Here is a 26,340-nt window from a genome sequence, read left to right as displayed (position 1 = left end):
GCTCCAGCTATGGTGACATCCCTGTCCTCACACCTTAGCGGCGGCACAAAAGTGAACAAAAGCTAAGGGCCCCCATGAGCACAGGATCTCCAGTCAATCCTACTATCCTCCGTGCGTGGGTACTGCCCCACAAGGCGACCAGCGCCCTGCTGTCCCATCTCCTCACACCCACCGGCCCTTGGGGGACCCTGCGACGCCTCAGAGGGGCGCAGCCCGAAGCGAAGAGCCGGGGGCAGAAACGGGGCCACCGCGCTCCGCCGCCACGAAGGAGCAGGGAGGGCGGCCCCGCCGCAGCACACCTGCCCGCGGCCGTGCGGGGCCCCGTGGCGTCGGCCAATCGCGGCTCGGTTCGGCGGCGCCGGGCTCTCGCGAGAGCCGCCGAGTAAACATCCATCCCTCCGCCGAGGCCCTCCCGCCGCCCTCCTCCTGCCATTAGTGCGGAGGAGGGGGCCGTGCCCGCACAGCGGCGGCAGCGGGCGGCGAGCGAGGAGTCGGCGGGCGGGCAGCGCGCAGAGGTGAGTGCCGCGAGCGCTCAGGGCTCCCCACCGCACGGCTCTGGAGCGGGGCGAGGTGAGACCCTGCCCGCGGCGGCTGGAAGGCTTCCTCCCCCCCGCCATCGCCGTAACGCCGGCGGGAGGACGGCTCCGCTGGCGGAGGTGGCTGCGTGCTGTGGGGCCGGGCCGTGGGGCTGCTTTGGGGCGGGAGGCTGCCTTGCCCTCTTTAGCAGCGGGCGGATATATAAAAGGATGCGTTTGTCTCTGCCGTAACGCTGAGCGAACGGTGATAGCCGACCCCCAGTAGTTTTGCTCACTCCGGTGTATGAGTGCAAAACCTGGTTCTGTACCCTCTGTGTAAGCCCTGAGAGTTTTGAATGGGGCCTGTGATGGAGCATTTCTGCGCGTCCTACCAGAGCCAGGGCGATCTGCAGTGACTTAGGTAAAAGTTAAGCGCGGAGAAGCGTGACATGTCTCCCGCTGCTCGTTTCTGGTTTGTTTGCTTGTTTTGAATCGATGTTTTGGGTTGGGATAACAGAGCTCACGTGCTGCTAACGGGGTGCCTCGCTGCTGCTGCGTGCCTGATTTCCTGTTGCAAGATCCAGAGCAGATAAAGAGCCTTGATATGGCCCCTGGGTGAGCACCAGCGCTGGAGGCTGGCTTGAACGAAAGTCACAACGCGTTTCTCCTCAGATAACCGTTGGGGTATGCTCGTGTTGTTTGCCTCTCAGTTGCTGTCGAACAGTGAAGTTTGCTCTGAGGACCACAGGTGTTGGCCTGTGCCGTACATGCCCGTTCAGTGTTTGATGAGTTTTCCTGAGTTGCTTGAAGTAGACAGCTCTTGTTTATGGGTGGATATAACGCTAAGAAACCTCGCTGCTTTGTGCGCTGAAAAACAAACAGAAATCTTGAAAATCTTTTGCTCAGTTGCTTTCTCTTTAGGAGTGCGGGAGAAACAGCATCAGTCTGAATGTTACTTTGGAGCAGTTAGCTGCAGTGCTTACAAACAAGCCGATGTGCTGGGAGTCCTCCAGGTGATAGGCTGCGATCACACTCTGTAGATGAAAGTTACGCACTCACAGAATGGTTTGGGTTGTAAGGGACCTCAAGCCCACCCCATTACACCCCCACCGTGGGCAGGGCTGTCATTCAGTAGATCAGGCTGCCAGGGTCCCCTCCAACCTGGCCTTGACATCACTGTCCCTGCTGTAATTAATGCAGTTGAATGCTGGATATCTTTAACTTATTTCACTCAGTCCCCATTTATTATAATAAAAATCCTCTGCCACCAGAAGGATGGAGCAGGAGATTAGCTAAAATGTAGTCAATTGATAAACTTTGATATTTGTATTGTCAGAAGAGCTGCAGGGTAGGCATGTGAATTACAATGGAAGGAATTGCTTCTCTGAATGCTGTATTCATCAGCACAAAGACTAAGCTAATATTATATGACAAATGGTTTGCTTTTAGTCCCCCAGAAAGAGGCTTTATGTGTCCTAGATGATGACCGAGGACATAAATCAAGCACAGTATTGTCCACATAATCGTGTAATCTTCTGTTGTTTCCAGCTCATTTCAGCATATAGCTTCACTTAGGGCACACAGGCCAGCATTAGTGATTATATTGCTATAGCATAAACATGTGGCTTTGGTAAGTAACTGAGTCTTAATTCTTTGAGTGGATTGATACAGGATTTTTTTTATTTTTATTTTTTAAGTCCAATGGCTAAATAGCAATCACAAACACTTCTTTTTGTTGTATAAACAGTGAGGGTAACCGAATCTCACCCTGTGGGGTGTAAATTCAGGAAGGAGTTACTTTGTGCATAGTGTGAATCAATTGTGGTGAAATGTATGCAAGGTGAGGGATCCTTTATGGAAGAAACAAGTAGTCCTTCCAAATGCAGAAGAGTAGACTGGATTGTTTAACTGGTACAAAAAGTCCTGCATTTCTATAGTCTGATACTATAGATGTCACTGCTCATGCATCTGCATAAGGCAACAACAGAACAGTTTTCTCTTTGACATCTGTGAAACCGAAATGGGGACTAATGGGACAAATAAATTTATTGGGAAGAGCTTACTTTCCTTGCCACAGATAATTTGATGAGTATGGAGATCATTAAGATAGGCAATTCTCATAGTAAGTACTGTCCTTTACTTGTGAAACTGGGTCATTTTGTGAAGCTTGCATTAACATTAAGCTAATACTTTATGTACAGGTTAAAAAAAAAGTAAACACCAAATTGGGAAAGTATTAATCAATGCATCAGTCATCTGAATTTTTGATTTCTTGGTGACTGGTGTGTGTGTATATATATATATGTATATATGTGTGTGTGTGTATATATAGCTGGTATACCTACAAACAAACTTGCATTTAGCTGAAATAGAGTTTAATATGAATTGTAGCTGAGTAGAGTATGATTGAAAAAGCAGACACCTAGAACTTTAAGGTAATACATTTTCCTTAGGAGACTGCTGATAGAAGATTATGATTGTCAAAGGGATAGTTGGCTGATGTAAAATGGTAGCCAATGAGATTTCACAACAGCAGAAAATTCCAAAAGATATTTTCTTGTCTGCAGGAGAGATATTTTTTTTTTCTATCAGCTAGCCAGCTTGCAGATTACCTTTCCCCAGAAGCACTTTACATTTGCCAAATTAGCCAGGTAAAAATAGTAGCCTGTGGTACAATAGCATCAGGCTTCTTTTGTGTTGCTCTCTGTGATGGAAAAGAGTTTATCACAGTCATTTTTCAAGTGTTATTTTGTTTTTTATTTTATTTTATTTTTTAAACAAGGGGTAGTTGCATAACGTGTACCCTGCCTTTCCCTCTCACTGGTGCCTTACAAGGGAGGTGACTGGAACACCAGCCAAATATCAGCCTGATGATGAAAGGATTGTTCCACTTAAAATGTTACTAATTTTTAGCATGTGGAAGGGACAGTTTACATTAATAAGTCCACAGATAAAAGCATTGTGCTGTATTGTTTTACGGCAGCAGTAGTTTCTTGAAGTTAAAGATAACTAGATTCTTCTGTAGTATTCAGCATTTGGCAGAGCAGGAAAGGAGAACAAATTCAATCACAAGTTACAAATTTAATGGGAGTACCTGTTTTTATAAAGTACATAAATTGAATCCAGAGAACAAAGTTTAACAATGATTAAAATTATGATTTAACAAGTCCTAACATCTGGAACTATAAGAGAATTCTGCTTTAGAGCTTCTCTGTGGGATGCTAGGCAATCACGTAGCAATGAAAGTGGTGTCTGTTACAAACGTAGCAGCCAACTGCTGAAGGGCGTTCCTATTTAGTGGAGTAATTGGCGAGCAGGTATTTGTGTAGCAAATACAGTGAGACTTAGTTTCTAAGTAAAACTCACGGTGAGGCTTGTAATGTGGTACCTCTTGGAAGGTGTCACAGTGAGTTCTGACTTGCAGAATTAACTGAAAGAAAGGATTTTTATCACTGCTGGTGGGATTCATGTTCCTCTTTGTGGCTGGATTTCATCGGTCCAGTGCAGTGGTGAAGTACTCTGGTTCAGCAGGCTGATATTCTTCATAACCAACCTGCTATATTTCACTTCTGTAAATTGAAAGCTTTGCTGTGCTAAAGGAAAATTCTCTTGCTGAATTTTGCCATCTGCCTACGTTTTAAAATAATCTAGTTCATTTACTGAAGTTACAGTGTGGATCTTGGTTTTTGCAAACCCTGCAGGGAAAGGCATCTTACCCTATCTAGACCTGTTTATCTTCTCATTTAATGGGAGAGTTCATACAAAATATGTATTACATGAGCATCTTGGCTCATTTGTGTTCTGGATTTGGTAACTTCACTGCTTGGTTATAAAAGTAGCAATTAAAAACTTAAAGTAAAATCAATAATAATTACTTTTAAAGAGACTTATTTTAAGAACACTCGGAATTATGTCCTATAAATTGTTTATGCTTTGAATTATTCCTGATGAAAACGAGTCTGAAGTCAGAGAAAATGACACAAAGATGAGCAAAAATCTATGGAGCGGATACTGTTTCTTTGAATTATTTGCAAAGCACAAAGTGCAAAATAGGGCTGTTACATCAAACAGATACAGTGATGAGACTACCGGGAAATCTTTGTGGGTTATATAAAAATGTGTATGTCATGTAAAGCATGAGTATGATTGACCTTTAGTATCTGTTTAGAGAAGATGAGTGTGAAACTGAAGTCAACTGAAGGTCCCCGTGGTATTCTTCAGATGAATCTGACTGCTAGGCTTTTGCTGCGGTTGAGTTGTGCAAGTCGTGGTGTGGTTACATAGCAACAGAAGTTGAGGCTGTGGCTCTCAAGTTCAGTAAGCAACTATCTGTTGCCAGCCCACAATGTGCTCTGAAATCAAGGCCATTGTGTGCCTTGATTTAAAGGAAAGAAAGTAGAAACCCCACATTTCCTGTCCCACTGACCATCCAAATGCAGCTAATAGTGACTGTGGACCACAGTTTAGAAATATCAGATTTATGATGATCAGTGAGAAGTGTGATTATCTGGTAGACTGACTGAGCTTGCAAAGTTGTGCTTTCTCTTTTGTCCTTATACTCCTGTACAACATGTACTTTAATATGAGCTCTTGAGGGGAAATGGCAGCACTATAGTTAGGAATAGTTTATCACAAAAAGAAAAAAAGGTAGCTTGATTGGAGAGAGAGAGAGAGAAAGATCTAGAAACACAAAACTAGTTGGTTTGGATTGGAAGATGAAGGGGAAGTAGTGAAGAAGATTCCTTTCTTCCCCTTTTAAGCCTTCTCTTTTTTTTTTAACTTGTGAGCCTAGTTGGAGGGGAAAAAAAAGTGTAATGCTTTAGATTTTCAAGCTTTGCTGGCAAATCTTCACAGGTGCTGGAAATTTTCTTTTTGCTTCTTTCCAATGTTGTAGCATGCACTACTTCTTGACAGGCTCTTTCTTGGTAATTAGCAGTCCATCCCTTCCACAGGAAGGAACACAGTGAAATCACTGTGAGCCCTGGTGCACAAGGAAATGCAAAACTTTCCAAAGTTTGAGGCTATGTAAGTAAGTTAGTGTTACAAAAAAATGAAGCTGTGGGATTAATGTTTCGCTTTCAGCTGTTTGGCATGGAGGTAATGTGAAAATGAAGGAGCTGTCCAGGTGAGGATTATAATGTGTTTACTAGCTAAACAGTATGAGCATGCAAGTCTTTGTGTTTCTAGAAGGCTGATTAGTACACCTGGGATGTAATTTAGATGCAAGTGAGCCTACATCAAAGATGCCTGCAATGATATTTCCTCTTTATCTTCCAAGACTTACTGCTCTGGGCTGTGTCATCATGAGGAGTGGAAATGAGTGCTGTACTGATACGTTCAATCCTCCTGATGGTGCTGCAAGTCTCAGACTGGACATTCAGGTTGACTTAATGTAGTACTGCTCTAATCGCAACTCTTTCAATCAATACCAGCAGAGCAGATAATACTATAGGGTGACCTGGGGGAACTTTGCACTTGTTTTTTCAGAAGGCACCTGGGAACAACCTGTATGTTTCCTGCTACCACAGAGCCACTTGCTCCAAGTCTGTACTGAAAGCATCATCTATTGTTCACTCACGACTCCACAGAGTTTTAGGCTCCACTTGGATACCATTAAGCCCTATTTAATAATATGGGGCACCATGTTAATGTTAATTAGCAACTTTTGCTAGCTGACATCTATGACTATTATATACCAGCAAGGGGGGAAATAAGAAAAAAAGGTAAATTCTTTTCTGAGTTTGGGAAAAAAAGGTGAACCAGACCAGAGATGAAAGAATATGGCATGTCTGAAAATACTCTGACCTACACCAATGGCTTCAGCTGCTGCTCACAGTTTATTCTGCCAGCAGAAAGGTACTGAGTACCTTTGCAGAGTGGTTCCTTGGAGCCTGCCAAAATAGCTGCTGCCTTGATCTTTCCCTTCCAGTAAGGTGCAAGATTCTGGACATGGTGAGGGTGTAGTGAAGGGATATGCTTGCATATTGTATGCTTAAATAAGAAAAATAACAGACTGCTTTTTTAAATATTTGCAATCAAAACAGTTCTAAGGAAAAAAACCCAAAACTAAGTAGATGCATATCCATTTTTTAATGTATATTGTAGTTGATTGTATTTGAAAGCATTGAAAGAATAGGGGGAAAAATCATAAAGGTGATTGGGGTTGAAATAGTAATGTTCTAATAAAGATAAGTAATTTTAGCTAACCTCCTCCTGCCCTTCAAACCAGCGGTAAAATGGAGAAAGCTAGTTTCATGTTTTACTATCCCATCTCATCATCCCCCTCCCCCCTGACCCTGATGTGGGCTGAGCCTATGTGGAGGAGTCAGTCAAGGCTGCCAGAGAAGAATTCATACAACAGTTTCCATTAGACTATTCTCTCTTTTTTTAAAAAATAACTGAAACCTGTTAGTGTTCTTTGTATTTTTTTAATGTAGAAGCACGTTTTTGAAGGTAGTCTTACTTGACAGCATCTTTTGCATTTCTGTTTGACTGAATTTCCCCAGTCTGAGAAACACAACTAAATGTCTTTTCTTAGTCCTTTTGCCAAAATGCTTTAGAGCAGTTGCATCATCTTTAATGATCGATGCCATATGTACTAAGAGGGTAAACTTATCTAGGGACATATGAGAGCAGTAGTGAATGTGCAGCTGAAGACTGTGGTTGCTTGATGAGATTTTCTTCTGTCCTTTTGGAATCTTAAGTGCTTCCTCTCTTGGCTGCCAAGACAAGGCTGCATTTTACTACAAAGACGTTAAGGTCCACCCATCCCCTTTTCTTTGAATTCTGAAGTAAATCATCTCCAGATATTGCAAATAAACCACAGTAAGATCAGTCCAGAGTAAATCCCACATTCATCTTAGATGGAAGGCCAGACTTCTGTCTGGAACGTCTGAGTCTGTGCTTAGGGTGCAGCTTCCTTCTATTCAAGGGTGGTGATCATCTAGTCAACAAAGCATTGGATTTACAAGATGAAATCACTTGCAAGAGTCAGCTCCTGTCATATATGGACATTCAGGGAGCAAAATAGGGGGTACTTTGCTTGTGGTGTGGCAAGCACTGCATCCGCTTTCGCTTTTTTCTCTTTTTGTTGCCTAGATCAGTTATGTAGCTTGTGCTTGTCAGTGCAGGACTTCTAACAAAAGTAAAATGTAGCTAACTCTGCTTCTCGTAAGGACTGCACTAAATGCACTCTAATAGCTTTCCAGATTAATGATATCTAAATTAATATTTGCTAATAACAAATGAATCAATAAACACAAATTTCTTTACAATTCTTGGCTTTCTATGATATCTTAACGCTGCTTCTAAGCAAGAGCTCTCTCTTATTGATGCCAGGCTAAAACCATTTCCCATATTGGATATGGTGGCATAATTCTTCTCATCTATTTCAAGTGAGAGGACTGACAAAGGATAGTCCAGCCTCTGTTCTAGGTACTGGGGATGTCTTTTGAAGTGTCAGGCAGAGAGAGAATACAGGAATGTACCAAGGTCTCTTTGTAAGTCCTTTTTCAACACTGAAAGAGCTTGTGCTCTTTGAGGTTCTGGCCACGTTTGACCCTGCATGCTTCACAGGCATCATTCAGTTGGTTCAGCAGCTGTTTTTGAAGCACCAAAACTCAAGGGCTTTCATCTTCTTTGAATGAAATGCATTCTTTTCTCCCAGCTGGCATTCCTAAATTTGGGAAGGAGCACCATTTCCCTAATATTAACTGTGTTTATGTTCAGTTGTGACATCCAAATGCAACTGAGTTCAGATTAGTTAACATCACTGAATGGGTGTTTTTTTTGTTTTTTTTTTTTTCCTGTTATTTTCAAAACAGCTGCTCTGAATTCCAGCATGGTTAATTTGCTGGGATTTATGATGCTTTTCTGGAGGCATGAGGTTTTATTATGAGAAATGTTAGTGATCCTACATTTGATCCTATATTATGTGTATATTCTTAAAATGTCTTTTTGGAAGTTTAAGATGCTGTTATTTTTCTTAGTGTCTTAAGTTTCAGTTACTTGCTTCATGCCTCTTTTCTGGCAAGAGATTAGGCCAAAATTCATAATGATACATATCCTTGGAACTGAGCAATTTGCTCAAAGAGATTCTATATTTGTATGCTAAACTTTCTTAAGGAAAAATACTGAACTGTTAAGCTGTTACTGGATCTGGAAAGCCAACATTTTGTTAGCATTTGAGAAGAGAATGTTCCTGTTGACTGGCCTTACTTTTGCTCAGCTGTGGCATGTTGGAAGTCAGCAAATCTTTTTTTTTCCTACTGAGAAAGTGTATGAGGGCTGCTCTGAAAGTACCTGGACAGGATGGAGAAGGGGGGCCATGTGAACCTAATGAGGTTCAAGAAGGCTAATTGCAAGGTGTTGCACTTGGGTTGGGGCAGTCCCAGGTATTTAAACAGATTAGGGGAAGAACTCCTTGATAGCAGCCCTGTGGAGAAGGACTTGGGAGTCCTGGTGGATGAGAATCTGGGCATGAGCCAGCAGTGTGCACTTGCAGCTTGGAAAACCAACTATATTCTGGGCTGCAGCAGGAAAGGGGTGGCCAGCAGGGAGAGGGAAGTGATTGTCTCCTCTACCCAGCACTTGTAAGGATCCATCTGGAGTACTGCGTCCAGGCCTGGGGCCTCTGCCATAATGAAGACTCAGAGCTCTTGGAACAGGTCCAGAGGGCTATTAAGACTATCAGAGGGCTGGAACATCTCTCCTATGAGAAAAGGTTGAGGGAACTGGGCTTCTTAAGCTTGGAGAAGAGAAGGCTCCAGGAAGACCTCATTATGGCCTTCTAGTACTTGAAGGGAACATAAAAAGACGAGGGTGAATAACTGCTTACATGGGTTGATAGTGATAGGACAAGGGTGAATGGTTTTAAACTAAGATGGGAGATTTAGGTTAGATATCAGGAGGAAATTTTTCACTCAGAGGGTGGTGACACACTGGAACAGGTTACCTAGAAAAGCTGTGGATGCCCCATCCCTGGAGGCATTCAAGGCAAGGCTGGATGTGGCTCTGGGCAGCCTGGTATAAGTGGTTGGCGATCCTGCCCATGGCAAGGGGGTTGCAACTAAATGGCCTTTGAGGTCCTTTTCAACCCAGCCCTTTCTGTGATTCCGTTTTATGATGTTGGCCTGTAATGGCAGAGATGTCTGTTGCTGTTATGACAGTAGTGGTTATTCCACTGCATTTTGTTGCCCTGTGACAGACAACAGCACAGGGGCAGTCTGACAAAATGGTGTCTGACATGGAAGAGCACATGAAGCAAACTGCAATTGAATTCCTTCACGCAGGGAAAAAATGGCACCTATTGACATTTGTTAATGATTGCTCAACACTTTTGGGGGCCATACAGTGGATGTGAGCACAATGAGACAGTGGGTGGTGCATTTCAGCAGTGACTACAGTGATGTGAAAAACAAGCTACGTTCTGGATTGCCATGCACAGATGTCACACCATACAGTTAGGAGCTTCTCGATCAGATCATCCATGTCAATCAGCTAAATCAGTGGTACCTATGATGAAAAGCAGTGTTTTGTGGCTGAGAATCTGGTCTATCAGATAGTGTTATAGTGCTGTTTGTATTTGTTGTTGTTTCTGTAAAAATAAATAGGAGGCAATACTTCTGGAGTGACCTACATATTTATTTTTTCTTTTACACAATCTCCACTAAGCTAGGTATTTCTGTAAAAGGCATTGGGATGCTTTCACGAGAGATGCTTGGCAAAAACAACTCATGTTTTGAAGAAACATGCTATTTTGAGGGAGGATAATTCATTTTTTCCCACCTTATACAGTCCTTGGCCTTTCTGAAGGTATCAACACAGGAAGTGACTCCTGCAGATGCCTTTGTGGTTCCTAATTTATTGGGAGCTGGACAGAGATCCATTGACTCATTTCACATAAGCCACCAAAGAGCTGCTTCCAGTCACTGCTTGGACCAGGGTATTGAGCTGAAAGACGTCATCTCCAACTGCCAGCCACGTTTCACAAGAAACATAACAAACACGCATTACGAATATTTCAGTGTTATAATTCAGCCTTTGTTCTTTTGGCACTTACTTGGCAGAGGATTTTCTCCATGGAGGTATTTTTAGCGAACGCTATATAGAGAGCTTCAAATCTTTGTCTTTCTTTCTTTGTGGAAGATATTTTTACTGTGAGATGCCCATGGTTAAAGGGTGTAGAAATGACAAGATGCTCAACCCTCAGTCAATCTCCAATTCTCTGAAGATTTTTGGGAGGTGTGTGCATCCATGTTAGAGACCGTTTCCCAGTTCTCCTCTGCTGCTCTGTTGGGCAGGGATGCCACTAAATTTGTTGTCTTTGTTTGGCACTTAAAACATATTTGACTGGAAGTCATATCCATTCCATAGGACAGTTGTTTGGTTTCAAGAAGCATTTGAGAAGTATGTTACTGACTTGACCAGCATTTATGAGTTTTTGAGAAGATCAGGAGAAGTAAATTGCTAAATTTGAAGATGAGTTCCAGGTACACTCATCATGCTGAGGGCTGGAATTGTATCAGCTGCCAGGGAGGATTCATCTACCTTATTTGGATGCTTAAAAGCTGCATATCTAAGGCAGTTAGTCATCAAAACCTATTACTGTAGTCAATGGAGGTGAGAAAGTCCTTTCAGTACAGGCTTCCCCTGAGCTGCCTTAGGAGATATTTGCTTCTACCTCATAAGGGTGACCTCTTAGCACCGGGAGAAGATGGCAGCAAGCAAGGTCTCTGTGACTCTGCAGTTGTACAGGCCTGATTGCCTGTAGCTGCTCCTCACTGCTGTGTCAGTTTGACTTGAGTGGTTTCCTATGGTAGATGAAATTTCAACAACAATAAAATCCACTGGCTTTACCACGGTAAAATATCCGTGCAGATACATGCAAAAGCTTGTGAATTCACAGACTTCTTGTTTTGCCAGTGGTATAGTTGGAGAGTACATACATACATAAATTTTTTCCAGAAGAACATGAAAGCATGCTTCCCCAATCACAGCTGCAACAGTGCCAGTGTGCAGTGTGTAAACACTAGCATAAGCAGGCAGAGCTCTGGCAGGAGCATCTCTGAAGAACCTAGGGCTCAGGTCATCTGAGCTTTGTTCTTGGCTTATTTTTCTCATTTCCATGTGTAATTCTAACTGTTCCCACAGTTCATTGTGCCATTTAGTGTTTATTTAAAAACAGAGTTCCATGAAACATTTTTCTTAAGAGCACAAATAGTACTTTTCAAGCCTGTACCTGTGTGAAGGCTGGCCAGAGGAACAGCTTGCCTTTCCCCAGCGCTGACCTGATCTGACTGTAACGCTAAACAGAAGACAAGGGACAGGACTGATGCAGCGATTCCATTTCTCAGCTCAACCTTTAGGTTATATAAACTATTCTTTGTACTTTAGATCCTGTTGGATATTTTTGTTTCCTCGTTTTTTAAATCAGATCGAAATCTCCCTGGTATTTTGCAAGCTAGATGTGAGGAGTTCTTTTTAAGCCTAAAGCTTATCTTGGATACATTAGCGTTATTATTAATACTACTATAAATGGTTGGAGTAGGAAGGAATCTGTTCCCCAGTCTGCTGTAGGCACTATTACAAGGCAGGATTCTCTGGATAAATTTTTCCTTGTTCCTACATCTCAAAGTCCTCCCAGGATTGAGCCTGGTTTCAATTACTTTCCTTCATAATCAGTGGTGATGCTTCTGATGACTTGCTTTACAAAATGATGTGCTTTGATTTCTTAGTTTTGTGAAATACCTCAAGAGTTTGAGAGCAAATTATATAAAGGAGTGAAACATAATTTGCTTGAAAGCTGGGAGGCAGGTACATCGCACTGGGAGCAGAATAAAGCTTGCAGCTCTAATTCACTGGAAGATGCATTCTGGTATTATTAGCAGGAGAAATATCCCGAAGGAAAGGAAAGCAGCTTGAGGCTTGGTATCAACCCCAAGAGACCTTTGCAGCTTTGAGCAAGCATGGAAGGGCCCCTTTCCTCTTGGAGACAGCCAGCCCTGCAGCTGCCCTGTGCTATTGGGATTTGCTGAAGTTTCTGTTGTCTGTTTTATTACAGATTTATTTCATAAGTTCTTAGTCAAGGAAATTAAAAACAAAAGCTAACAAACAAAAAAAATTTAAAAACAGCCTCCAGATCCTACCCAGCCCAGTGTTATCATCTTAGACTCGGGGAGAGTAATAACATTTTTACTATTTATACATGCCTTAAGCACAGCTCGGTATCAGCCGAGAGAGGCATGATCCATGGAGTAGAAAGTTGTGGGTTTTGTACAGGCCTTTTCAAAGGGCTGGGGGTACTTCTGAAGTAAGGGATTTTATTTGATTTTATATTTTTGTACATGTCTGCAGGTGTAAATGTGTCTTAAGACTCAACTGAAGTGTTAATTAATCATCTGAGGAATTACAAATTTAAATGATATTGGTTTTGTACTAATGTTATATTACTACACTCTTTTTTAATGCCCTTTATGTTTTCAGAAGAAGTGAAGAGAATGTAACAGAGCATCTACTTCCTAGTGATTCATGAAAATAAGAGGCCCTCTGCCTTCCCCTGTGTTAAATCAATGAGACAAACTACATCCTTTATACTATATATATTCCTGGTGCTTTATCAGGAAACTGTTAGAACTTCCCAAATGCACAACATTTATCTTTCTTTAAAAGACAGCTGATTAATGTTATTTTCATGTGAGCAACAGAATGTGTAAACATGGACTGGGGACTCATTCAAATGAACACTTTCTGTTGGATTCCCAACTGCAACATTTAGCCAAGGGTGAGTGTAGCCCAGCTTGGAAACACAATCGTGAAACCTGGCAACTTATGGTATGTTAGTATTGTCCTCTCTCTATTTCCTTTTCCCATGTATTTTCTGAAATCAGAATGAGACTTCAGCCCTGTTCTTGGAGCACTGAAAAACGTCTGCCTTGCTTATCTTGCTGCACACCCTCCCAGCCATGATGGACAGATCAGTGCCCCTTCTGCAGTTGGCTGCACAAGTTAACTTTCTCCTGTCTAATGAGGTGGACTACTCAGAGAGGTATACTGACAAGGAAGAGGCCATGTGCATTTTAAGTTTCAGGGTCAGGTTAAATGAGTCCTTTAATAAATAGTTTTTTAATATTCCATCAACTTCTTTCTTCCTAAGAGCCCAGATTCTTTGTGCACATGAACCTCCTGATGTGATCTGCTAGGTATGTGAGTGATACATCTGCTCTCTTGTAGGGTAACTGAGGTACACTCTAAGTAGATATTTTTATTTATTTTTTTCTGTAGTGTTTGTTTTTACTCTTGGAAAATGAAATAGATCTAGATCATCTGTTACTTAATGCAGCTTTCTATGCTGTAACAATACAACCATCCCTCCTCTGTAAGTATATCATCTACAAATGGAAGCAGAACTCTCAAAGTATTTAACCAGTTGCATAACTGTTAAATACCAGGAATTTAAGGTGTTTTTATTTTGTGGAAAGATTTGACCACCTTGTCTCACTGCTGGTGCTGCATTAGGGATACCATAGCAGGCAACTGGCAGTGGAGCTGCTGAGTACAGCAAGATGAGTGAGAAATTAGAGGGGATCTTAAGGTGGGTAGTGTTTTACTGTGAATTAGGTATTGGACTTTACTCTCAGCAATCTTTGGGTGGTCAGAAAATCATTTGAATTAAAATACAATGCATGTCTCTGTGTACTGCATGTGATCCAGTGTTAAATATGATCCATATTAACAATGCTGTTTGAACTTGCCTGTCCACGCCAGGCTGTGTTCATCACACTGCCAGAACTAAGTGGCACCCAGGAGGATCACCTGATATGTGCTGCTTTAGCTTGCACCAGAAGCCATACTGCAAACCCTTTGTGATCTTCATGAGTATAGGTAGGGTTATTTGTGAATAGTGCAGCCTCTGAGACAGCATCAAGGGGATAGGTGTTCAGTTGGTCATTGGTGAGAGTTAACACTTGTTGGAGTTAGGATACAACATAGAGCTCACAGCTCATCTGATGTGCCTGGCCATTGGGAAAAAGGTCCTCCCATCAAAACAAGTGTATCCAAACCTTGCTTGAATGGGATCCAAATCTAGGTGCCTGCCAGAGAGGCAAAGCCATCCTCCCTTGACCCGTGTGCTCCATCACTCCCACTGAATTTTTCAGTTGTGTATTTGGAACTGGGGCTAGCAGTTTACTGGCTTTAGGAAGGAGTGGTATCCTTTTTCTAGAACATGGGGATGACTAGTACCTTAGCTCTGTCAGACAGCTGCATTTGTCTGACTCACCTTTTGGCTGCGTCACTGCAGACTGCTGCAGTGTCAGGAAAACAGTAGGAGTGCATGGCCAGGAGGAGAAGCATCAATAAAGAAGTGGTGGTAGAGACAGGGAGGGTCCTCTCTCCTTCTCTCTTCAAGAAGCAATTCGGATACCTGTATTGACACTCCTGGAAACAGACTTTGGCAGTGATTTCTGTCTGTTCCGTGCAAGTGCTTTGTGCCCGGAACTCGTTCCACTAAGAAATGTTCATGTTAAATATTTCAAAAGTAGAAATGATCTCATTCTTCCTACAACTTATTTGGGTTTTCTGTCTTGGTTACTATTTATGGGAAATAGCTGGTTGTATCCAACTTGGGCAAGAAATTGAGATCACTGCCTGAAAGACCTCTTTATTTGCCTTTCCATTGAACTCTATCTTTACACTCTGTTGGCACTGAACTCATACTTCTATTCAGACTTCCTGCAGGTAACTCCACTTGTCCTCAGCTCTGCCTGTAGGATGAAGTCATAATGACACAGTCATCTTGGAGAGCAATATCGACTTCTATGTTGAAAAGCAGCACTGAGAGCCATTCTGCAGGAACTCTGGTGATGGTTTTCCTTTCTGCCTTCCTATAAAGCCTGCACCTTTGTATCTTAAGTGACCTATGTTGCGTGAGGAGTGTTTCTTACTGATCAGTCTTGCTCCTTTTCTCAGCTGTTGAGAACATGTTTAACCCTCAGCACATGCTGCAAGACCTTTCTGAAAGTGTTACTGATAGAAAGGCTTGCTCCTAGAGAGTTTGTTGTCTTCTTCTCTTATTCTTGTAGTAATCAATTCAATCTTGACAACATATGAAATTGTGTTCTCTAAGCTTTTAAGTTCTTAAATCTCTCAATTTGCCCATTTTTTGTATGTTTAACTGTGATGTGGATATGCTAAAGCCTCCGTATCTTTTATAACCATAGGTATATGAGCATATATCCGTAACTTTTACTTTTCACTTTTTCTTGCAGCTGGATATGGCCAGAGCTTTTGCTCACACTCTGCTTATACATCTCTTGTCCTTTAACTAAGAAACCAGATAATTTAATTGAATCAAATCTCTGAGATTAAATTAATGGAAATCGCTGCCTGTTTTGAATGAGCTTTTCCAGTCCATGACAGGAGAGTGACTTTCCACAGGAACTAATGCTTATCACAAACCTCATCACCTTTCACCCAGCTACAGATATTCTTTTCTTTATTTATTTATTTCTCCTCCTTGTCTTCCTGGAAGGGTGTATATGTGTGTGCAGGAGATAGGAGGGGTTATGTATGTGTACACATCTGTAACAAAGCACTCTTGAATACACCTGAGCCCTAGAGATGAGCAGCTGTGGCATTAAGCAATAGGCTGCAGGAAAGAGGCAAGGAGGATGGAGGTAAGGAAGCAGGTGGGAAGTCTGAATAGGAATACCTGTTCAGTGCCATGTGTGATGAGCAGGCACTGATGGAGTAGCAAATAGAGGCCTTTCAGGTAGCAGTCTGGGTTGCTTCATGAGTTGGGTACAGGAAGACTGTTCATGTATCTTTCTGTATCACGATCTGCTTTATGTGCCCACAGCTGTCTCCTCCTTCAAAAACCACAGTTAGATAAATTAACTGTTGTAGTAGGATTCAAATGGGGAAACGTGCTCTCCAGCATTACATGTACTAACAAGATATGTTACCTGCGTTTGTAGCTTTTAAGGCCGGAGGGAGCTGTTGTGCTCATTAACCCTGGCTGCAGGCATCGTGCAGGCCGTCACCGGTCATTGATGTCCTACATCTCATTTAGCAGCCAACTCCTTTGCTGGCTCAGACTGATCATGTCTAATTACTATATTTAATTTGATTGATGTGATTCAAAAAGAGCCTAGCAAAAGTCAGGATTTTGAACATACACTAGGAAAAAAAAAGAAAATAAACTCATTCCCCTTTATCTTGCTGTACATATAAGTTTAAAAATCCCTCCAAGTTCTGAAAGGTGAAGCTCCTCTGCTTCTGCCTCCTAAGTCCGTTAGAAAATGGAAAATCTATTCAATATCCCTACAATTAAAGAGTTGATTTTCTTGGATCAAAGCTAAAAATGTATGACAGTTTCAATGAAACTTTTTGCAGTTGTCTCTTTAGAAACTCATTCTATTTGTTGCTACTTCATGAAAGAGACAGACTTGCAGATATTGTCTGTAGTTAGATTATACTTGCAGACAGTTGTATGCGTTTTGAAGTGGGACATGTCTTTCATTAGACCCAAGTACAATATTATTTGGAAAAACTAGTAACTTACAAAGGAGGAAGCAATTTTTTTTTTCAGTGACATCTGAAATGTTGATCTGCCCACAATTTAGTGATCCCAAACAATGCAACAAAATGTTGTGCTTGGGCTTCTGTGTGCAAGTTAGTTTAGCAGGTCTTAAAACAGTGTTTTCTTGAGTCCATCTAGATGGAAGTGCAACTATAAGCTGAGAAGATGCTTATGTGCACATGAATGCATTTACTTCAGGAGGCAGAAGCATCTAAAACCAGGAGGCTCCTTTAAGAGGACAGTGATTTGCATGATTGTGACCCTTATGGAGGGTCACAAGAATGGAAAGATGGAAGTAAGCTAAAGCAAACTTTGAAATGCCATTTCACTGCACAGCATTGTTAGAGCATTGTTAGCTTTTCAGCAATTTACTCCTTTATTTTCTTGACAGTAGAGTGAAATATATCACTTCAGGTAGACCCTGAATGCAAAAGTGGTGTGAGGATGTCAGTTGAGTTTGTCCATCACATATTGTGCTTTGAGGCCTCCAGCTGCTGACCAAGCTGACCTCTGTTCAGGAAGACATCACAGGATGTGGGCAGAATGGTTTGGGTGGGAAGAGACCTTAAAGCCCACCTGGTTCCCACCCGGTGCTTTGGGCAGGGCTGCCACCCACCAGCTCAGGCTGCCCACAGCTGCATCCAACCTGGCCCTGAGCCCCTACCAGGGATGGGACACCCACAGCTTCTCTGGGCAGCCTGTGCCACTGCCTCACTGCCCTCTCAGTATAAACCTTCCTCCTACTAACTAATCTAAATTTCTCCTCTTTTAGTTTAAAACTATTCCCCCTTGTCCTATTGCTATCAGACTGTAAAAAATTGTTCTCCATCTCGTTTATGAGCTTCGCGCTGTTCTCAGCACCAGCACTGCCCTCCAACCTTCCTAACTGAGCAGACATACAGCTTCTTCATTTTCCCCCCTCTCTCTGTGTGAGACTAATGGGCTCTGTGTGTTTGTCCATCTTACAGCAGCCTGCACAGTAATTTTAATGGCTATTGAAACCCAAACGATTGGGTTGTCTGAAAAAGCCCTTCTGCAAATAAAATAAAATGGCTTATTTGAAAGGACTGAGCTCATGAATTTTTTGCTTGTATGTCCCTGCAAGTCATTCAACAGCAAGTGGATGTTCTAAGCACTGGATATCTCCAACTTGCACTGCTAAGTGCGAGACAGAGCAATTGATAAAGTAATTGTGCCTTAAAAGTTGAATAACGTGCAGCTGAAATGGAAGTGATTTGTTGTTAAACATCTTAAACTTTAATAGCTTGTCTCCCACAGTTGGTGCAAGCAGAAGTTAGAAGTAACTGTTTTAAGTGTACATTTATGTTTATGCATAGCTTATGTAGACAGTCATCTACAGGTGTCATGTATTTATCTATGCATATCCATGCACAATTTCACCCTCCCCATACTGTTTCCTGTCAGGGAAAGGCATTTCCACTTGCTGGCTGTGCTGCTCGCTGGAAGCAGAGCAGGGCTGAATGTCAGCCTGGTGCTCTGGGAGCTTGCTGCTGCCCTCCTTGAATGGCAGGAAATCCTGGAGTGCAGAACAACTCCAATATTCAGTTTTTATTCCTTATTAGGAAATATTTCCCTATTATTACTGTGGGTGTGTTGTGACGATTTACAGTTAATTTCTGTGAGCCAAACAGAAGAGACAAGGCCCAGCTGCTGAACTCTTGCTCCCTTTGTTCTCTTTGTGACCAACTTGGGCAGAGCTGGCCTCCCCAGAACACCTTAAAGGAAGAGGCCTTTGCCCAGGGCAGTCACTCTGTCTGGGTTGCAGGCTCCTTGTGCCATCACAAGGCATCAAGTGGCAGTGGGAGAGAAACTAGATGGAAGGGCGGGTCAGCTTCTTTCAGAAACAGCAAAAACAGCATTGGCTGGTGCCAGCTTGGAGTATACGTGAACTGTGGCTTTTGCTGGTGTTGTTTTGACAGACTGTTTGCTTCCCTGCAGCCCCTCCTTTACACTTTGGGGTCATCCCAGACCATCCCCTGGGCTTTCCCAGTGCCATCATTCCCAAAGGGCAGTGCCTGCTGCAAAAAGTCCCTGTGCTGTGCATCAGTGTGAACATCTCCTCACAGCTTTCTCACGGTTGCGAGGTCGGGCCTGGGCAGCCTTTGCTCCTTTTGGTGTGTGAGCTGGGGCCAGGCCAGGCTCCTGCTTTTAGCACTGACTGTAACGGGCGGCTCGTGTGGGCCTTCCAGGGGAGAGCAAGAATGACTTAAAATGGCTAAAACATTCTGACATCTCTTGCTTTTAAATAGCAGAGCCTGTGCCGACTGTGCTAATTTTACTCTGTTTCTTGGTGCTGCTTTAAATAGAACAACTGTAATTCATCCTCTAACTTACAAAGAACAAAACTTACAAGAACATAACTCACGTTGGGGGATGAATAACAAACAAAAGGCAATGAGATATATAAATTGAGTAAATGAGGTAAAGTTGGAGGATGTCATGAAGATCTGGTTTGGACAGTAAGACTGAAGAAGAAAAGTCTGTGTGTGAAGTACCTGTTTTGTTGTGTTTGGCAGGGAAAGTTGCTTCCTTCAGGTGGTATATTAAATAAAATAGGAATGTGTGAATGGTGATACCACTGAAAACATGAATTATTTAGGATCATAGCATTTATTTTTCTTTCTGAAAACTGTTCCAGAGCAGGGCATGGCAAACAAACGGTTCTGATCTCTGGAGCTGCCAGCTGTTCCACAGTACCTCTGTCTGTGCTGCACGTTTGCATATCAGCTCATCATGTGCACAGCCCTGCGCTCCAGGCTGCGCACAGAGCCTAGGTGGCTCTGCTCCAGCTGCTGCTCCTCCCCTCTTGCTGCTATGTCACACCATCCCATCCTGACGAGCCTTTGGTTGCTTACTACATTTATCTGTCCCTGCCCACTGCTTTTTTGTGTGAATCATGCAGATATTTATGTGTGGTAGGCTATTTTTCTCAGATGCGTGTCTGTGTGTGTATATATATATATATATATATCTATCCCGCCTCTCTTTAAGGGAATCCAAACGATTTGGAGGCAGCAGAGCTTGCACTCAGACATCCAGCTTTGTTGTATCCATGCTCCTTTCTCAGACAGCACTTCATTCTTTAGATACAGTCCTGGTCACCAGTGCTTTTAGTGCCTGGTCTTACTGGTTGCCTTGCTGTATTATCTGTCTGGAGCCACACGGCATTACTAAGTGTACTCTGGCTTCTCACTCAGAAGAGCTCCAGTACTACGTGCAGTGTTGATCTCTGGCATTTCTCAAGGTAACCACAGTATTGTGTTTATATGTGTTTACTTTAAAACAGGTCTAACACCAAAAGTGGACCTCTCCTTTCTCTTTTAGTTTCTAATTCTTCAAATACAATTTGTGTGCTTTGTTTCAGGAGGAAGTTGAATGATGAAATGCATTTTGCTTAGAAAATTAGGTCTTTTGGAAAGCAGAAATATGTTTTAGCATCTTCCTTACCACTGGCTTCCACTAAAGAGACAAAATTTCCTTGTAAATGGAAGCTTTCATGAACTTATCAATTCTACTCCTCTTACTGCAGCAGGGAACAGCCTCCATAGTTGCTGGGGTTTAGGTGTGTGCTTGAGTATACAAATGAAAACTATTTGCTTTACCATGAAGTGACATAGCTGTTTTGAGAGGAAGGATTGATGTTCACTGTCTGCTTACATATATGTAGCTTTATGTTTCAAATTGATGTCAGAGATCCAGAAGCATGGGGAAGGCACCACAGTTCTGTCACATGGAGGAAAGCACGCTTTTCTCTCTGAAAGAATTGTGGCTTTCACTCCCTAAGTTAAGTATGTGTTTAGTAATGAATAAGCTTACTCTAAGATGTGCTTGGTTTCAAGGATAAGAATATTCCCCTCATAGGACTCAGATCCAGCTTAGATATCTATGTGTGTAGGCCCAGATTTGATAGTTAGGCCAAGCTGTATGATGTAAGCCAGATGTGCAGCAGAGCTGCCTGTGAGGAGGTTGGTCCCTTCAAAGCCAGTCTTAAGGAAGCAAAGCCCAGTTATGATGCTGCCATTGTCAAGCTTGCACAAACTTGCTTTTTCTGTTGATGGTTTGTGTAAGATCTTCCATCTTTTCTGGGTTGTTATTACTAAGTGTGATTGGGTGCTTCCATTGTTTTGCTTTGATTAACCAGAGCCTTAATCTAGAAGTCAAATATTAAACCACTAATGAGGGGCTGTGGGAGCTGCCAAGAAGTATCCTGGTTTGATGGTGAGTTTTGAGTCTTCAGTTGAGCAGCAAGAGCTGGGTGAGGAGTTTTCAGTGGTGGAGGCACTGCCAGGAGAATCCATCAGAGGTTTGACTTAGAGCTGTCACAGTAGATTGGAGCAAAGACTGAAGTTGTAGTAGACCATGCTTGGCCTTTCCTTACTTTCCTGTTAGAAGATAATTCGAAGTAAAGAGAAGAAATGTGCTTGGACCTGGCAAAATTCTTCAACCAGGAAGGAGATGGTGGGTGAAGAGAGAATTGCTCAAACTAGACTGTTGAAAACACCATTTTGTTAGCATGGGGCCTGCTATCAGCTTCTGCTGCTCTTCCTTCAGCAGCACCCTCACGCTCTTTTGCTGCTGTCCTGCCTGCATCTTGGGGCCAGATGTCCCCTTGTTGTCTCACTTCTGTAGCCCCTCACCTCTTTCCTATGTGCCCACACCATAGGTACCATAGATGAGGAGGCCTGGCCTTGTCCTGGGAACTTAGCCATCCCTCTGAGCTTGGATTCTGGGCCAAACAGTGCAGATGGTTTCTTTAATTCTGTCAGTTCCGGAGCCTTGTCCCAGGGACTGTGCACTGTGCAGTCTCTCTTACCCTTTAGGGTTTTTTTGACATCTCTCATCCAGAGTCTGTGGTGTGTCATTTTTTCCCAGAGTAACTCTTTGGAAAGAAAAGTCTTCAGCCAGGAGAGTTTCAGCAGGGTGGTTAATGTGACCTACTCGTGGTGTGTGGAGTCCACTGCAGTGCTGGTGATGCAGCAGGAGGAGAAAGCTACCATTATGCAGATGGCATGAACTTGGGTGAATTAGTCATTTTTTTGAGGGCATTTCCAAGAACTATGGGTGGCACCTTTTCAAAGTGTTCCTGTTAATCTAGTGAGGTCAGTAAAAGGTTCCATTTTGAAGCTTCTTCTTTCTGCCTCCGTCCCCTCAGGCATCCTCCATTTTATAAAGCCTCTATTCAGGGATTTTACTTGATTACATTCAGCTGCGTATTTTGTTTGAGATGTGGATTTATATTTTGTTTTGGAGTTTGTTAGTGGAAGTAGAGAGGTAGGAGGAAAAAGGATGAACAGATTTTTCTCTGCTATGAGCTGACATTGGATTTTGCAGAGTACCCTGTGTCTCTCACTGTCTCTGCACTCCTTTCCATTTACTTTGGGGAACCTGGAGAGTTCAAGACACTTCCTGCTTTTACAAAGCTTTTTATCCATATAGTGCTGGAGCAAACTGGTGACTGTCTGGGGACAGGCACCAATGGCAAAATGAGCCAAAGTCTACTAGGTTCTTTCTCATGCAGCCCTCCTGCTCTAGGGTTAGGGTTAGGGCACGTAGCGTGGTATGACATTGAGCTCAATATGAGGTCCTGATCTGTTAAATAGCTTTCTCTGAGCTCCCTGAGTTACTGGATGGGCTCTCTTCTATATTTTCCTGCTCTAGGACCACAGTTGAGTTCAGCCCTTCTATATATAGCATGGTGTGCTAGTGCCAGAATTGTTATCTCCTTTTTACAGGCTTAATAAAATCAAGTGACTTAGGTTTGCTATTTGGTAATGTCTGCATTTGTGAATATAGGAGCATGGGGAAAACAAATTAACAGGAAACAAAATGGCAGTGTTATTTTATCCTAGCAGCAATAGAAGCTGTATAAGTGGTAAATAACCTGTTGCCTGCTGGTGACAGGGCCTGCTTTACCTTAAGGAAAGGTTAATCCGTTCCAAGCATGGGTTGATGCTGTGCTGCCCAGATGCTCTAAAGCAATCAGGAGGTGGGATTTTACTCTATCAGATAGCTTTTTGAATTTAATCACACATGCCAGTGTGTGTTCAGCAGTTGTTGTGTTTGATTGGGTGTTATCAACCTGCTGCTGGTTCTGCTCCCAAATACCTGCTTCGTATTTCTCTTTTCCCACCTCTCAAGGCAGAAGGAAGGAGGATTACTACAGAGTTCTCTTAACTTTTGCAATGGTGTTCAGCATGGGGTATATGCTTGTGTTGAAAATATAGGCCCTGAATTTTTAGTAGAGATTGTAGACAGCTGATGGCTCTCATCTTTCTTGTGTAGAAAACTGCAGAGGACAAAGTAATGATTAAAAAAAGAAAGATCTGCAGCACCATAAAGCAGTTGTAATGCTATTAAAACCTCTTTGCATCTTTATGTACAGATACATTCTTATACTCAGAACTCTGGAGTCACTCAAATACCCAGCTAAAATAATGTCCATCTAATGTTATAAAAAGCCTTTATGTGTGACACAGCAGCTGTATGTCTGGCAACAAATATCTTATTGTCACACCAAATTCAATTAAAAATCCACACGTTAAAATGCTGCCTTCACAGAGGCTGTCAAATCCAAAACAAAGCAGAAGAGCAAGGCAGAATGAGACGGTGTTTCTGCGTGATGGAAAGATGCAAATCTATTTCTTGTACAAAACTAAAGTTTGAATTCTTTCACCTTAAATGGTATTAAGTTCTTCCTGAAAATCATAAACCTAATTTAGGATTTATCCTCCTCAAAATCATCTGGTAAAATAGAAAGGTTACAAAAACAACTAAAAGGAAGTACATTTACTTCTGTGTAGTTTTCCATTAGAAAACACACACACACACAAAAACAAGAAACCAAACAAAATAAAAACAACCCACCCCATAATGATCAAACCAACACTGGGTGGAGGTGCTAGTACTTGTGACTGCCCTTGCACTGGGACAGCCAGGCTTCGTGTGCCTCAACCCAAAATCAGGTGAGACACCAATCCTCCTAGGACAAACTGCATTGTTTTTAACCTAGGTCACCTGAAAGGTTCTTGCAACAGCCCAGGATGCTTTGTCCAGTATTACAAGGGTTGTTCTGGCACAACTTAGTACCTCCGTTTCCAGATAGAAAGGCTGCTGTCTTCAAGAGCTTTACATTTCCTTTTTTCCTCTCTCTTCCCACTTTTTAAGAGCTTAGGAACAGTGTGTCCTAACCTAGAAGTACTTTATCTCCAGAGGTAATGTATTTACAGCTGGATTTCAAGTCTGTTCTTCCAAGATTTCACCCAGAGCTGGAGAGTCCATACACAGGGAATTCTGAAAAGCATGGGCCCTACAGGAACCACCTGTTGGGTTGTCAGCATGGCACAGGAGTTAGGCTGAAATGCTGGCTACTTCACGCGCTGCTGGTGGGGAAAGGGTTCTGTTCTCCTTGACTGTCTTTTGTTTCAAAGATAAAACAAGAAACGTAAGTTATCCATTTAAAATACGGCGAGTCCAAGGAATGGCAGTGAAGCTGGTGAGAGGTCTGGAGCACAAGTCCTATGAGGGGTGGCTGAGGGAACTGGGACTCTTATGTCTGGAGAAGAAGAGGCTCAGGGGAGAGCTTGTTGCTCTCTACAACTCCCTGAAAGAAGGTTGTGGCAAGGTGGGGTTTGGCCTCTTTTCCAGGTAGCAACAGTAGGATGAGAGGTAATGGTTTTAGGTTGTGCCAGGGCTGGTTCAGGTTGGATATTAGGGAAGCTTTCTTCTTGGAATGAGTGCTGATGCACTGGAACAGGCTGCCTAGGGAGCTGGTGGAGTCACCATCCCTGGAGGTGTTCAAGAAATGAGTAGATGTGGCACTGAGGGACGTGGTTAGTGGGCATAATAGGGATGGGTTGGCAATTGAACTGGATGGTTTTAAGAGGTCTTTCTAAACTTAATGATTCTAGGATTCATTATTTCATTTCGACACAGTGATTTCTAGAATGCTCCCAGCTGCCCATATGCAATTTTGTTGAGCTGCTAAAACTCTTAAGATATAAGTAGGTTATTTTATATCCTTGAATTCACCTTCCCTCTGAATAGGGTTAGAGGTTTTCTTCATTTACTTTTTCATTTTATCTTGTTGCCATTCCCTTCCCTGGGCTGGACTCAAGCCTACTGGACAAACATCTTCCTAATCCTAGTCCTCGTGATCAACTGCTTTGAAGTCGGCACAGCCGGAGCTGCAGTGGCTGATTGAGGTACAGGGCGGGTTTTCGGGAGGTTCCAGTCTCTCGGGAACCGAGTGAGAGCCGCCAGTCCCGTAGGCTGTTCTCGCTTGAGGTTAACGAGGCGTTAACGAGGCGTAGGCGTTGCCAGGGTTTCAGCACCCTCGCCCTCACCCCTCAGCTGAATAGGGCTCAGGGAGGGCAGCGAAGTGTCACTACCCACTGTTTGTTTGTGGTTTTTTTTTATATATATATTTTTAATTATTATTATTATTTATTTTTAAGTTATTACAATTCATATCTATATATTATTATAAACTATTATTTATTTATTTACTTTCAATTTTTCATTTATTTGTTTTTATTCTTTTTTGTGCCACGGTCTCTACTAGACAGAGGGCTTGCCTTAAAAAGGCTGTGGCGACCCAGACAGAAGGTCTGCCTAGAAGCGTGGCTACACAGGTCTCTGGTTGCAAAGAGTGCCAGAGCCTGCTGCTGCTGGATGAGGGTGCTAAGCAGTTCTCCTGTGCAAGGTGTGAGCAGGTGGAAGATCTGCTTAGCATGGTGGTTGAACTGAAAGAGGAGGTTGAGAGACTGAGGGCCATCAGGGACTGTGAGCGGGAGTCTGACTGGTGGAGTAGCTCCCTAGAGCGCCAGAGAGAAAGGCACCGGGGAGATCCCCCGCAGTTGGTGGTGGACTCCCTGACCTGTCCCCGTAGGGCAGAAGGGGGATATCTGAGGGATGGGGAGGGCTGGCAGAGAGTCCCTGCTCGGTACCCTGCTCGGTACCGTGGGCAATCTCCCTCTCTGCCTTCCCAGTGCCCCCAGATACCCCTAAGCAATAGATTTGCAGCATTGGATGTTGAAGAGGTGATAAGGGGGGAAGTGCAGGAAGATTCCCGCAGGAGGTCACCAATGGCAAGGCAGTCAACTCCGTGCATTGAGACTGCTGCTACTAAGAAAGAAAGGAAGGTGATCGTAGTGGGTGGCTCCCTTCTCAAGGGAACTGAGGGCCCCATTTGCAGACCAGACCCAAACCGCAGGGAAGTGTGCTGTC

At 42.9% G+C, this 26,340-nt stretch overlaps 1 protein-coding gene across 1 annotated transcript in view; it reads left to right on the top strand.

Annotated features, from left to right (window-relative positions):
• The first annotated feature begins 393 nt into the window (after window positions 1-393).
• STK38L (serine/threonine kinase 38 like) overlaps window positions 394-26,340 on the top strand; it is a 42,730-nt gene continuing 16,783 nt past the window's right edge. Inside the window, exon 1 of the mRNA XM_065742431.1 lies at window positions 394-515. The gene's annotated coding sequence lies outside the window, so the exon portion shown is untranslated. The remainder of the gene's footprint in view (window positions 516-26,340) is intronic.

The sequence above is a fragment of the Cyrtonyx montezumae genome, unplaced genomic scaffold (genome assembly GCF_038088225.1).
Source record: "Cyrtonyx montezumae isolate F1298 unplaced genomic scaffold, pur_monq_1.0 scaffold_3, whole genome shotgun sequence".
NCBI lineage: Eukaryota > Metazoa > Chordata > Aves > Galliformes > Odontophoridae > Cyrtonyx > Cyrtonyx montezumae.
The sequence above is the reverse complement of the archived record's forward strand: the minus strand, read 5'-3'. Positions and strand labels throughout refer to the sequence as shown.